At 44.9% G+C, this 12022-nt stretch overlaps 1 long non-coding RNA gene across 1 annotated transcript in view; it reads right to left on the bottom strand.

The window, feature by feature from the left end:
* LOC127609153 (uncharacterized) overlaps positions 1-11839 on the bottom strand; it is an 83573-nt gene extending 71734 nt beyond the window's left edge. Inside the window, exons 1-3 of the long non-coding RNA XR_007964475.1 lie at positions 11701-11839; positions 11116-11199; positions 10854-11001 (exon numbers count right to left, since the gene is read on the bottom strand). This is a non-coding gene — a long non-coding RNA (uncharacterized LOC127609153). The remainder of the gene's footprint in view (positions 1-10853; positions 11002-11115; positions 11200-11700) is intronic.
* Positions 11840-12022: the final 183 nt, after the last annotated feature.

Genomic DNA, 12022 nt, shown 5'->3' on the forward strand with positions numbered 1-12022 from the left:
TTGTTTTGTGGCTTCGATGAGGGGTTCGCTTGACTGACTGATGTTGTGCCAACATGCTGCTTTCATTGACGTCAAAGTGGGACGGGTGGGCGTGAAAGAGGACGCTACAGGCAAGCCCCCGGTCGCTGTATATAGTATTTAATATGTGCACTGTGCAAAAAAACATCTTGAAAATGGCGCCTACATAGAGACACGCTAACGAACTACAGTTTAAACTGCAAGCTATCAGACACGCGGAGGACCATGGGAATCGAGCAGCCGCAAGAGAATTCAAGATCAACTATTCCATGGCACCCGGTGCGTTCGTTTTATGAAACGGCGCCATCTATCCATCCGGGCAAGGGCGACCGCGGCGTAGCAACATCCGGCAGACTACGTGTAAAAGTTGGCCAATGTATTACTATTATTTTTTTAAACTACTGTCCGTTTTACAAATGCCTGCGTCCAATCATACAATGCATCTTGTGTGTGTGTGTTGAATACAGAAATAGCACCCGTAACTGACACGCCTTTTAATACAGTGTCCCGCATGGTCGTGAAAATACAGTCAAAACAATGCTGTTCAATTTCCTTTCACGTATGCATGTCAATCACTGAGGAAATTCAGAAGAGCCGAGCGTCGCCAGACATTTTGTGTGGTCCACAGTCGCTTCAAAATCTGCAATATAGCTGGTGGGCCAAGGATGAACCGATATATTGTACAGATGGGGGGGGGATGGAGGGGTCATTGCAACTGCAGCTCAATCCCCACTGCCCCCCCCCAACTGCCATCCAAATCCCGCGTCATCCAGATGAGCCCGCAAAGCGGCACATGCCTCCGAGCCGCCAGGAGAAAGACAGCGGCGGCGCAGCGAATTCCGGTAATTAATCCCAGATTACATGCGATGGCGCTCCATCAGGCCAGTGAGCGACATGAGCGTCTTGTGACACTGCCACGCGCGCGCAGTCTCTTCTTCCGAGGGTACAACATTTCTGGCAGATCCTTATTGCTACTTCAAGTCTCAATTACTTCCCGAACAGCAGCGGAATCCTCTGGATGGTACGCAGGCACATTACTCAGTAAATGACAGTTGGGTCATCGCCCATGGCAACGGCGAATCACCCAACTACAGTCGGCTGTAACGTCGGCGGACAGGCCAGACACCTGTTGTGTCTTGCTTTTGGATGGACAAACTACACCAGGTGTCACCAACATTTTTGAGGGTGAGAGCAACTTCATGTGTACCGATTGTGTGAAGGGCTACCAAATTGATACACGTCTGAAATAACATATTTGTCCAAAATACCTTCAATAATATGAGGATGGGTTATTTTTAATACTTGATGATTTAAATTGTCAGACTTTGATCGTGTTTCGAAATGTCTCACAGTACTGCCAATGTTTGCATTTTTAAATCATAATTTCTACTAGCAAATCACAATGTCCAGGCACTGGCGGGCTACTCAAGTGGTCTTCACGGGCTACCTGGTGCCCGCGGGCACCATGTTGGTGACCACTGAACTACACCATAATCTTTTCCGCCTGCCTTACGTTACAATGGATTTAAATCGCATACTTTTCTTTTGTCACTTTGTGTTTGTTGTTACGTCGTGTGGACTTGATGTGGACCTTTTTCAGCATTTTTTGGCCACGACATTCATCAAGGAGGAGACTCTGTGCTTGGTGGTTGCGCCTTCTCGGCAGCATGGGTATACCAGCACTGTTTTTGACTGGAGGAATGTCGGCGCCATTTGACTGTCGTTGCTGGACAGTCCCGGGGAGCTTGTGTCTTGCGCCTGTAATGGGCAGCATTTTTCACAGCCCCGCTTTGTTCAGCGGAGAGATCGGTGCTGTTGAACGGTCTGCAGCTGGATGGATGGAGGTCTTGAGGAGCCGACGATGAGAAGAAAAGAGCGTTGGTGCGGAGTGCCGATGCGGAGCTGGGAGTCGCGGCTTGGAGTTTGAAGCGGATTACGTGGGACAGGAGAAGTGAACTAATCTCTTTTCGTCAATGGATGCGACAGCTTTGTGTTTGCTTTCAAAACTTAGCTTGTAGCAGACGTGTGCACATTTTCAGCATGACGTCTCTGATCCACTGGAGAAAGGACACTTTGATCCTCTCCTCTTTCATCTAGAACTGCTTCAGACAACAAAGTGTATGCAGAAAATTGGTGAAGATTGAACGACTGTCTGTGTCCTATGTGTTGTCTTGTGTTATTTTTGTTATTTTGACTTCAAAATGGCGCCGCGAGAGTGGCTGCCTTTCCAGCAGCTCCTATATTTTGTTGTTCTACTTCTTACTTTCATAACTTTGCTGCTGTGAATTGGGAATTTCTCCATTGTGAGACTAATAAAGGGTTTTCTTATCTTATCTTATCTTACTGTGCTTCGTGAAACTTTTTTTTTTTTAACTTTATGACAATCACTGAAACTTTCAAGACATTCGCATGCCCATAAAACATGTCAGTCCACCCGAGAACAGTTGGCATTCCTTTAATATCCCATTTCTTTTCCGCAAGCTCCATATTGGAACTGCGGCGAGCACAATAAGGAGGGGAAGGGTGACAGGGGGCGGCGTGGGCGCGGTTCTACGCCAAGAGCCCTTGCATTACGGTAATCATTTAGTCGTGACAAATTAATTAAAAGAATAATTAAATAATGAACACATTAAATATGGCAATTAGAAAACTTGTCCTACATGAGTGAATTGGGGAGAATTTAATAGGGGAAGCCAACGATGCGATGGAGTGTACCAAAACAATTTTTTATTTAATGCCTCTTCCACAATAAAACGCACGAGAGGAACGCTTGCAATAATGTTATGACGACATTTAACAGGAGAGAATAAAGGATCAAAACATCGATACGATAAACACGACTTTCCAGCCTTGAATATGTTCAGTTAAGTTTGTAAAACTGGCCTCTCGGGGGACTCCGGACACTCCTCGGCTTGTTGCCTAGCAACCCCAGCATTCTTGGGCAAATCCAGGAAATGCAGGAACACACGAGATGGTTCCCGGAGCGCCGTGACTCAGGGTGAGTAAAACGGGTCACGATAAATGACGGTGTTAATTCCGAGATTATTCCCTCCATGCATCCTCTGTGAGATGTGACTTTTAAAGTTGTACAGATGAGAGCACATTTGAGAAATACTTGAACTTCGCATTTTTCTCGGACCTGTCTCATTTCAGCAGTCCCACCTCATCATCGGCTTCCCGAGAATAACACCAAATATGGAGTTAGTGCGTTCAAAAGCCGCATCCCTAATAGAGTGATATGTTCATGGAATGGGAATCAAATTCAGTGTTGTTGCAAATGCACAAGTACAAAGCAATCAAACAGTTACAATCTGTCCAGAAGATAAAATAAATATGATAAAAAAATAATGACCAACAGAGGGAGACACAATAGAGAAGCTTGACGGGTCGCCGATCAGCTGCCCGATTTTCTTAGATGAAAAGGAGTAAACTTGGGAGACAAATCCCAAGTTTTACCCCGCTAATGGAGGGGGCGCAGTAGGGGATCGGAAAAAAATGTCTGCGACAGCCGTACGAAGGGAGGGTGTTATCAACAGTGACTTATAATTGTTCATGTGAGAGGGGCAGGGAGTAATGGGCGGGGGCAGACGTAACAGGGCCGGACACAAATTTGTTTAGGAGCTGTCGCTCAGGTGATTTTGCGAGACAAGTGACCGTAAATTTCACCCTATGCGGCCGCCATCATTTCATGTGAATAATTTTTGATTAAAACTTGAAATTGATAAAAATGAGTTAAGTTTTCCTGTAGTCGACTTGGCAAAGCTGGATGAATTTAGTACTTGTAAAATGCATTTTTTTCCCCCTGAAGTAGGCATACAGTAAAAACAGGAATGAGGAGGGACAGGAGGAAGCACGGTTTATAAGATTCTGCCCCTTTTTAAAAAAATGACTCCAAATGTTCTTGTTTTTTTAACCACAGAAATTAAATCTATATATATATATATTGCGCGTTGTCCCGCACGCGGTCTGTCCTTCCGTCTGTCCCTTTTCAAAACGTACCTACTTCACCGCGCCACTGCGCCGCTCAGGCAGTGGCTCACTACGATCGCGCGGGCATCTTAGCGAAAAAATGTTGTCTACCCACAAGCATTGCAATGAAATTGTTAGTTATTTAGTAGAGCTAAACATCTCTTTATTTTCGCGATAAGCAATGAAGATGAACAAAAAGTTGAACCAAGCAACAACACTTTTGTGGGCCGAAGGCCCACCTTACCAGCCTTCCGCAGGAACTAGCTGATGAGCCGTCCGGAGGGCGGCGAACCAGCTAGTTTTATTTCTAAGGAGAAAATATTTTGGGTGTGAGGTGTTGCGGGAGGTCTGCACTCTAGTGAGTGCCATTCCGTTTTCTATTCCACGATCCGAAGGGCAGTTGTGAAGCGCCCCGCAGAGAACGTGGTGCCTCAGTATATCTGAGAAATTGCCTCCCATTTGTCATGCATATGTTAATACGAGGGCGCCTCCGCTTTATCCGGCCGTCTTCCATTGCATCGGTGTTTATGCGGCGTTCCGAACGTCCCTATCCGTACATCTTCATGTAAATTCAAATCTGCTCATCTCACATTCCAACGGGGAGTACGCGATCTCGGATGCAGCCGGCGTTAAATCTTGCTGAAACCGTCCCTGGGCTAACGTGCGTTTTTGCTTGCGCGAATGATGAGCTTGGAACAACTCGGCATAAGGCAACACCGTTCCGCCTGAAGGGAGTGAAAATGGAGGAAAAGCAGTTTTGAAAAAAAAAATATATAGGGTCGAGTTTTCCCAATTGTGTTCATGTTACTCGGGCTAAAAATCTACGATTCATGGTGGGCTGCTAGATTGTGCGGCAATATTTTCGTTAAGCATGTACACGACACTCTAGCTGACCGTGTAAGATTATAGTCATCTTTTTGAACTTCCTGAAGGACGCACGAAAGCATTTCCCTGCTCTTCTTTGTGATAAAGTCGGGTGAGAAACAAGTCTTTCAAAAAAATTTGCATTCCTATTCCAAAATCATTTTGGGAAGGATTTGAAGTCACCGGAGCACCGCAGGAGAATCAGGTGATTTCCTGGGCTAACAATACGCAAAAGCCGCGGCAATAGACAGATAGCAATCAAAAGGTTTTAGCGGCAAGCCAAACGCAAACAACTTGACAAGCGCGCCGCTTGGAAAGTTTGTCGCCAAAGCCAAAGAGAAATATTGATGTCGGCGGCATTGGCGGCGGGGTGAGCGCCGCCTTTCAGGGGCATTACTCTAAGCCCGAGGTCTTCTGTTCCATCGCGGCGGCTCCATCTTGAATTATGAGATGTAAACACACAAAAAAAAAGGGGGGGGGGGAAGTGGAGGAAGCGGATAGAGCAGCCGTCACCACCACAACATTCGCGTCCAGGCCGGAGGGCTCTCAATAGCATCAATGGCTCTATTTGTGTACACGTGGGAATGATCCCTCCCATTGATCCCCTTTTCGTATAAGCGCTTTTAGAAAGCCATCGATTCTATCAAGCCGCCGTGTTCCGGGAAGCCCCATCAGACAAACGTGACACTTATTTATGTCCTCGGCTGCAAATGTAATAAATGAACGCCAACACAACTTGTCGCGCGGAGTCAATAAGTGCGGGCTCATTTAGCATTCAGCACATTTTAACTCCTTTAATGGATGATCAAGCGGTGAAATATTTCTGCGGATGACGCAAATGTGTCATCAGTCATGGGGATTGGAAGCTCATAGCGCCACCCCAAAAATGAGCTTTTCGGTGGTTCGCGGCTGTGAAAGTAAATAAATTTGGAAGGCGGACGGGCGGGGGGATAAGTTAGCATCAACCGTTGATGGGGGTAGTTGGAAGTTGTTCTCTGCAAAAGATTGAACGTCAACGTCGGATGACTTCAACCCTTTCAGGGACGGCGGTTACGACAGTGGACAGCTGATCATGTAATCAGATCACGGGGTGCATCAGAGAGTTATAAAGAGGGGGGGGGTGCAGGTCACCTCGCGTTTTGGGAAGCATGCTAAAAATGAGCTAGCATGCGCCGAGTACACATTATTGGTGCATGAACAGAAAATATAAAATAATGATGATACAAATCCTAACCAGACAAAATATTCTTCTCCATTGCTTTGCACTCGACATAAAGGAGGCGTCGTGTTTGAAGTTATGAATCGATGAAAGAGGGCACAAAATGCTGGGATCAAAGATGACGCTGTTACGGCTAGCTTGACATCACGCACGTTTACCACAAGCTGACATCGAAAGTAAACAAGAGACTGCAGTTTCCTTAGAGTTGAAAGTTCGCCCGTTGGCCAAGAGCTCACATACGGTTAGGTTGGTTAAATTCTTTCTATAATTCAATAACGACGACAACAACCACAAAAACAGTCACAATGATTTGAATCAGGCGGCCCGGTAGTCCAGTGGTTAGCACGTCATCGGTAGTTCGAGCCACTCTGGTACTTCATCAAATGAGTCACGATAGAAATATATACATATAGGACGTAAATGTAAAGGGAGTCATGAACCCTTTCAGGGACAGCGGTTACTACGGTAGACAATTTATCATGTTATCAGGTTACAAGGTGAGTGAAAGGGTTAAGCAATATAAAATGTCCAGTAGTGTGGCAGTAAGGTGTAAAAGATGCATCAAGTTAAGCAATTTAAAGGCCAAAGCTATATGTTTAAGGTTTTTCAAGCCTTTTCTCTCTTTTTTTTTCTAGTGCATTTATTCGAAAGCTTGGTTAGTTTTATCCTTGACCCCAACAAAGACTGGCTTTGGTTTTGCATTTGAAAAGTAAACATCCGCCTCACAGTGCAAAGGTGTGTGGTTCGATTCCAGCTCCGGCCTTCCTGTGTGGAGTTTGCATGTTCTCCCCGGGCCTGCGTGGGTTTTCTCCGGGTGCTCCGGTTTCCTCCCACATTCCAAAAATACGCGTGGCAGGCTGATTGAACACTCTAAATTGTCCCTAGGTGTGAGTGCGAATGGTTGTTCGTCTCCGTGTGCCCTGCGATTGGCTGGCAACCGATTCAGGGTGTCCCCCGCCTTCGGCCCGGAGACAGCTGGGATAGGCTCCAGCACCCCCAGCGACCCTAGTGAGGATCAAGCGGTTAGGAAGATGAATGAATGAATGAATGATTTGAATCAGTGTAACATTCTGCGGTTAAATTTGCATGGAAAAAAAAAACATCCTCTCAATTCGATCATTTTTTTAATCATTCCCTTCTGATGCGGACTCTGTTTTATCTTAGCACACGCGACACGATTCTCCGACTCATCAAACCGCAGGATGCATTTAATTGTCCAGAATTAGATGAAAATCCAGAAAGGCGGCGACGCAGAAGGCACGAAGTCGGTCTCGAAACGGCCTCGGTGGCAAACGGCTGAAAAGCAAGCGGGTCGTTTACTGGCCTGCATTATTAGAAGCACATCCTGTCTGACTTTAAAGCGTTTATGGCGCAATTTCATTGTTTGATGACGCCTCCATGACCAGCGGCCATTTATGTGACAAAATACTATTAATATGCTTATGAAGGGCCAAAAGGCATGCGCAAATTTGAATAACAAACCCGAATAACCAACGCGCTCAGCAACTTTGAAGTGCAACACAAAGAGGGTGAGATAAGGATTTTTCCTTGAAATCCATCCATTAGGACACGCGGCGCACATTACTTGTCAGGCGCCATTTAATGCCCCCCCCCCATCAAGTCGCCAATAAACTTTGTTTCCTCTCATAGAAATTGGACGAAGGAAGCAATACGAGTTTTCAGAAGGCATGTGTTGCAAGATAAAAGTAAAAAAGGTGCTTTTGTACTTATTCATTTACATAAAAAAAAAAGGCTGCAGCTGTTGGCTTGTTTGGAGTAACCACATGAATCCACCGTGAACGTAATGAGGGCACGACAATAACACGCTCTGGCTTGAATGGTCCGTTTGTTTCACGTTGAACCTTGTTGACGAGCATCGCAACCGTCTCAAACTAGACGAGTAGCACCCGAGTTTTTCTTTACCAACTCAAATATATATCGTATCCAGCGAAACCATCTTCCGCATTTCACACGATGAGAACTGCTTTCAGTCCTTCCACCTGTGAACAGTTACTCCATCCCCAGATTTGTCATCAGTTTAATTCACGATTATTTTTGAACGGGGCCCCGTTCAATGAATTATTACCATTGCGGCTAAACAGACTGAGGAGCATGCGATGATGAATGTTCTTTGGTTTTCTATGACTTGACCGCCTACAATTTATTTTCCATGTGGTCATATTTGGTCATGTGTTTATATTGGACTTAATTGAACGGTGTTTGTTGTTTTTTTTTCTTCTTTCTGCCTACATTCGTGCTGCTGGAGGCTGTAAATTTCCCCAGTGTCGGACAAATAAAGAATATCTTATCTTATACAACTTCTACCAAAAACAATAACTGATCTGCTATTACTTTGAACACTACTTGTGCCTCAACATGACCAAAGTGTGCGTGTGTCTGTGTGTATATTTTAATTGGAATCAGCCACCATTTGTGAAAGTAGAATAAACACTCATCTTCTGCTGAGCAACACACACACGCACGCACACACACACACGCGCGCACACACATCTGAGCAGACCATTCGAGGTTGTAAAAGTGTAAAGTCATAATGCTCCCCGCCTTGGGGCTTATTAGGAACCATAAAACTCGTATGATACCTTCATTCGTATTCTCCGTAAACACACCGGCACATATTTTAGCAGCTGCCCCCAACACATCTGCAAAACTCTAAGCCACCGTTTTGTGCCGCATGATTGATTTGCAAAGTAGGCCGGGGGGCCGCCAACGTATAGGATGAAAGTGAGGATTTGCTTCCGCGTGTGTACGCAAATTGCGGGATCAGATCGCGCCGGGATGTTGTCAGGCACGGACTCGGCACGTCGGCAAATTTTTGGGGGCTCGTGCTCCACGCTGACGTCTGAGTAAGCTGCAAAAAAATTGGAGCTGGCATTGATTATGGCAGTCAAGGAGTCAGAAAGGCCTCGGTAAATTGACACTGGCAAATTGGAAACCTGCCGAACAATAAAAAGCCGATGGCATTCTTCACAGAAGGGACGTACAGGAGAAAAATGACAGCGTCTCAAGCTTTCCCAATTACAAGGGTTAGCCAGCTATTGAGGGAATGTGATGTCGAGGGAGGATTATGCGGTTTTAAAACAAGCCGTGACCGTGACAGCCAATCGAAAAAAAACGGCCACATCAAATGATCCCATAACAATCCGGACTGTGAGGGCGACAGTGTACATCTCTGGCCGTGCCACTTTGTGAAAGATCATCATTACACAGATGCATTGGACATCTTCCTATTTTTTTTAGATTAAAAATTATTTTGATAGTTTGTAGTCTTCATACCTGCCCCCTCTTCTCATATAATGCAATTATAAAACACAATATGAACAAATGTCAATGAATCCGTACCATTTTTTTGGTACAATCAAGCCAGTGAAAGAAATTTATTTTCCATATTTTATTAAGTATGTGCTGAGCCTGCATTTAAGCCATTTGGATTTTTTTTGTTCAAACACAGCTTTTTATGAACTGTCGTCGTTGACTTAAACGCAGCTTCTAAGGTCAACAGAATGCGTCTGTCAAGTGACACGCATGCCCACAAAAACATGGCATGAAGGGTGACACTTTGGTTGAAGCTTAATGTCGGTTTATTTTGCAACTTTTTTTCTGTTCCTCCGATCACCATTGCTCGATTCGACATACACGCCAGGTGATTGCAACCAGAGCGTCAAATCCAGCACATACTTAGATTTGTTCTTGATTTTACTGCTTGGTGCTTTCTACTGCCTTTATTACCGATTCGTCTAACTGTTTATTGTGCATGTTAAATCGCTCCATGTACAGCACTTTGTATGTAGCGATGGCTGTTTGAAAGTGCTCTATAAATACTGTTGACTTGACTTGACATATCCGATTTACGTACACATACAAAATAGGCATGGGCAGGATTGGGAAAAAAAGAAAAAGAATCTTTTCTGTACTGTTCACATGAACAAATCCAATCCATGTCATATACATGATGGGCGAAAAAATAGAATTGGAATGATGACACCGTTCTATGGTGTCGTGTGCAGCAACTGATGCGACTTGGCTATCCCCCCCTTCTCTAATACCTTTGCATAGTAAGCGTACAGCGTTAAATTGCCGTGCGCTTCAACAATGCCCAAAGTAGGCCAGAAAGAGACTGCGTCGGAAAATAATAACAGAAGGTGAGCCCCAGCGCTTTCTCGGGGGCTCAACTTGCTCTCCTTCTTTGCTCCGACTCAAACAATTTGTGCCGTGTCGGCACTCTGCAAATATGTCAGCGCCGGGTATACGCGCTCACTTGTAGTGTTTTAACAAGATACAATAATAGAAAACGCACACATTCCCCTGCAAACTGATGACTAGGACAAGCGGGAGTCTGTAAAAAGTCGACACGCCCATATTCAAATGCCACTTTCTTGGGACCCCACCCCCAAAAAAAGTGAGGCCACGATAAATCATTGGAAAACTTTCCCCACCATTAATGTGATGGGCACCATGCAGCAAATTAGAGCAGCCACTTCAAAGTACCCAAAACTGTCATTAGCCGAAAATGTGTGGGTTGCCTGTCACATCCTCAGCGGGGATGTGTCGTTACAAAAAAAGCAGACGCAAATTTTGAGGCACTGCAAGAACATTGGACCCATCGCCCTGTTAACAAGTTGGCGCCCCCCAGGCAGCCGGAAGATAAAATGACGGATATCAAAGACTTTCTTGCCCTTGTCGCAAATGGTTTGATAAAATTTACACGCACACACACACACACACAAACTCTCACACACACACACACTCTCACGCGTACACTTACCTCTTGACAAGTGATGAGGAAACAAGCAGCCCTAATTCCTGGATGTGGTATCAGTGACAGGACTGCATGGGAAACACTTGCCCTTGGCCAGCATGCACACATTACGAGTGGAAGTGATCCAAGATGGCAGCGTGGCGTCTTGCTTGACCTGAGGGGGGGAACAGACAAAAGGATTTTGTGTGTCAAAAACATGGCGCATGACGCTGTGATGACTTGAATAAACACAGCGTAGGGAAGACAGGTGCGGCAGTGAAATTCTCACATATTCGGGAGTTTTGCTCAGCGGTGGCCATGAGGATGCAAAACAACAACCTTCTCACAACGTATAGTACTTCAGACGTACTTCCTGGAGGCAAAAAAAAATGGCATTGTCATTTAAACGACCAAAGCAGAGCCAATGAAAAAAAACGAGCCAATCGTCACATTCAAAATAACCTTTACATTAAAATTAAGTTAGGTGGCAGGAAAAGTCTTTGTCGTCATGATCTGCAGTTGAACTCAACGATAGTCATCCTGGCACCGAAAGAAATAAATAAAATGGACTCACATCGGATGGGCTCACATAACGAATTTTTCCAAATGTCTGTTTTCAGTAACTCTTCAAATGAAAAATAAGTGGATGTGGTAAGGAACACTGACAAATAATTGTTTATTTTGATTGTAATCTGCAAACTACAACCACGATTGTAGATTAATGGCATTAGCAAGGTGTTCCGAATAAAGTGAAGTGAGTCAGCATTTTAGAGAGACAGTACTTTGCTTACACTTACTTTTGGACGATAAAACAATGAAAAGATTCTTGAAGTCGATAGAAATAAATAGCACTGAATGACGGAACGTGGCGTACTTGGAAAGGCGGTGATTCGCTCTTGTGAGTGTGTTCTGTGCACTGACTCCGCTCCGAGCAAGAAGCCACCCTCCTCCAAATCAGCTCTGATTGAGCGCAAGAGTGTCGCAGTCCGCACGACAGCAGTTAGCCAAACAACCAACAGGAAGACGCGATGAGATGACGTCACGATTCACCAAGTTTCCGGGTTTTTTTTTAACCATTATTTCCCAACCAAGGCCCAAATTTGATCTGAGAAAAATACGGCAAGGCAACAAATAAAAATGTTACAAAAATTAGCACTAGCATAACAGCCTCTTACTAATAACGGGTCCCTACTCGA

The sequence above is a fragment of the Hippocampus zosterae genome, chromosome 1 (assembly GCF_025434085.1).
Source record: "Hippocampus zosterae strain Florida chromosome 1, ASM2543408v3, whole genome shotgun sequence".
Lineage (NCBI taxonomy): Eukaryota > Metazoa > Chordata > Actinopteri > Syngnathiformes > Syngnathidae > Hippocampus > Hippocampus zosterae.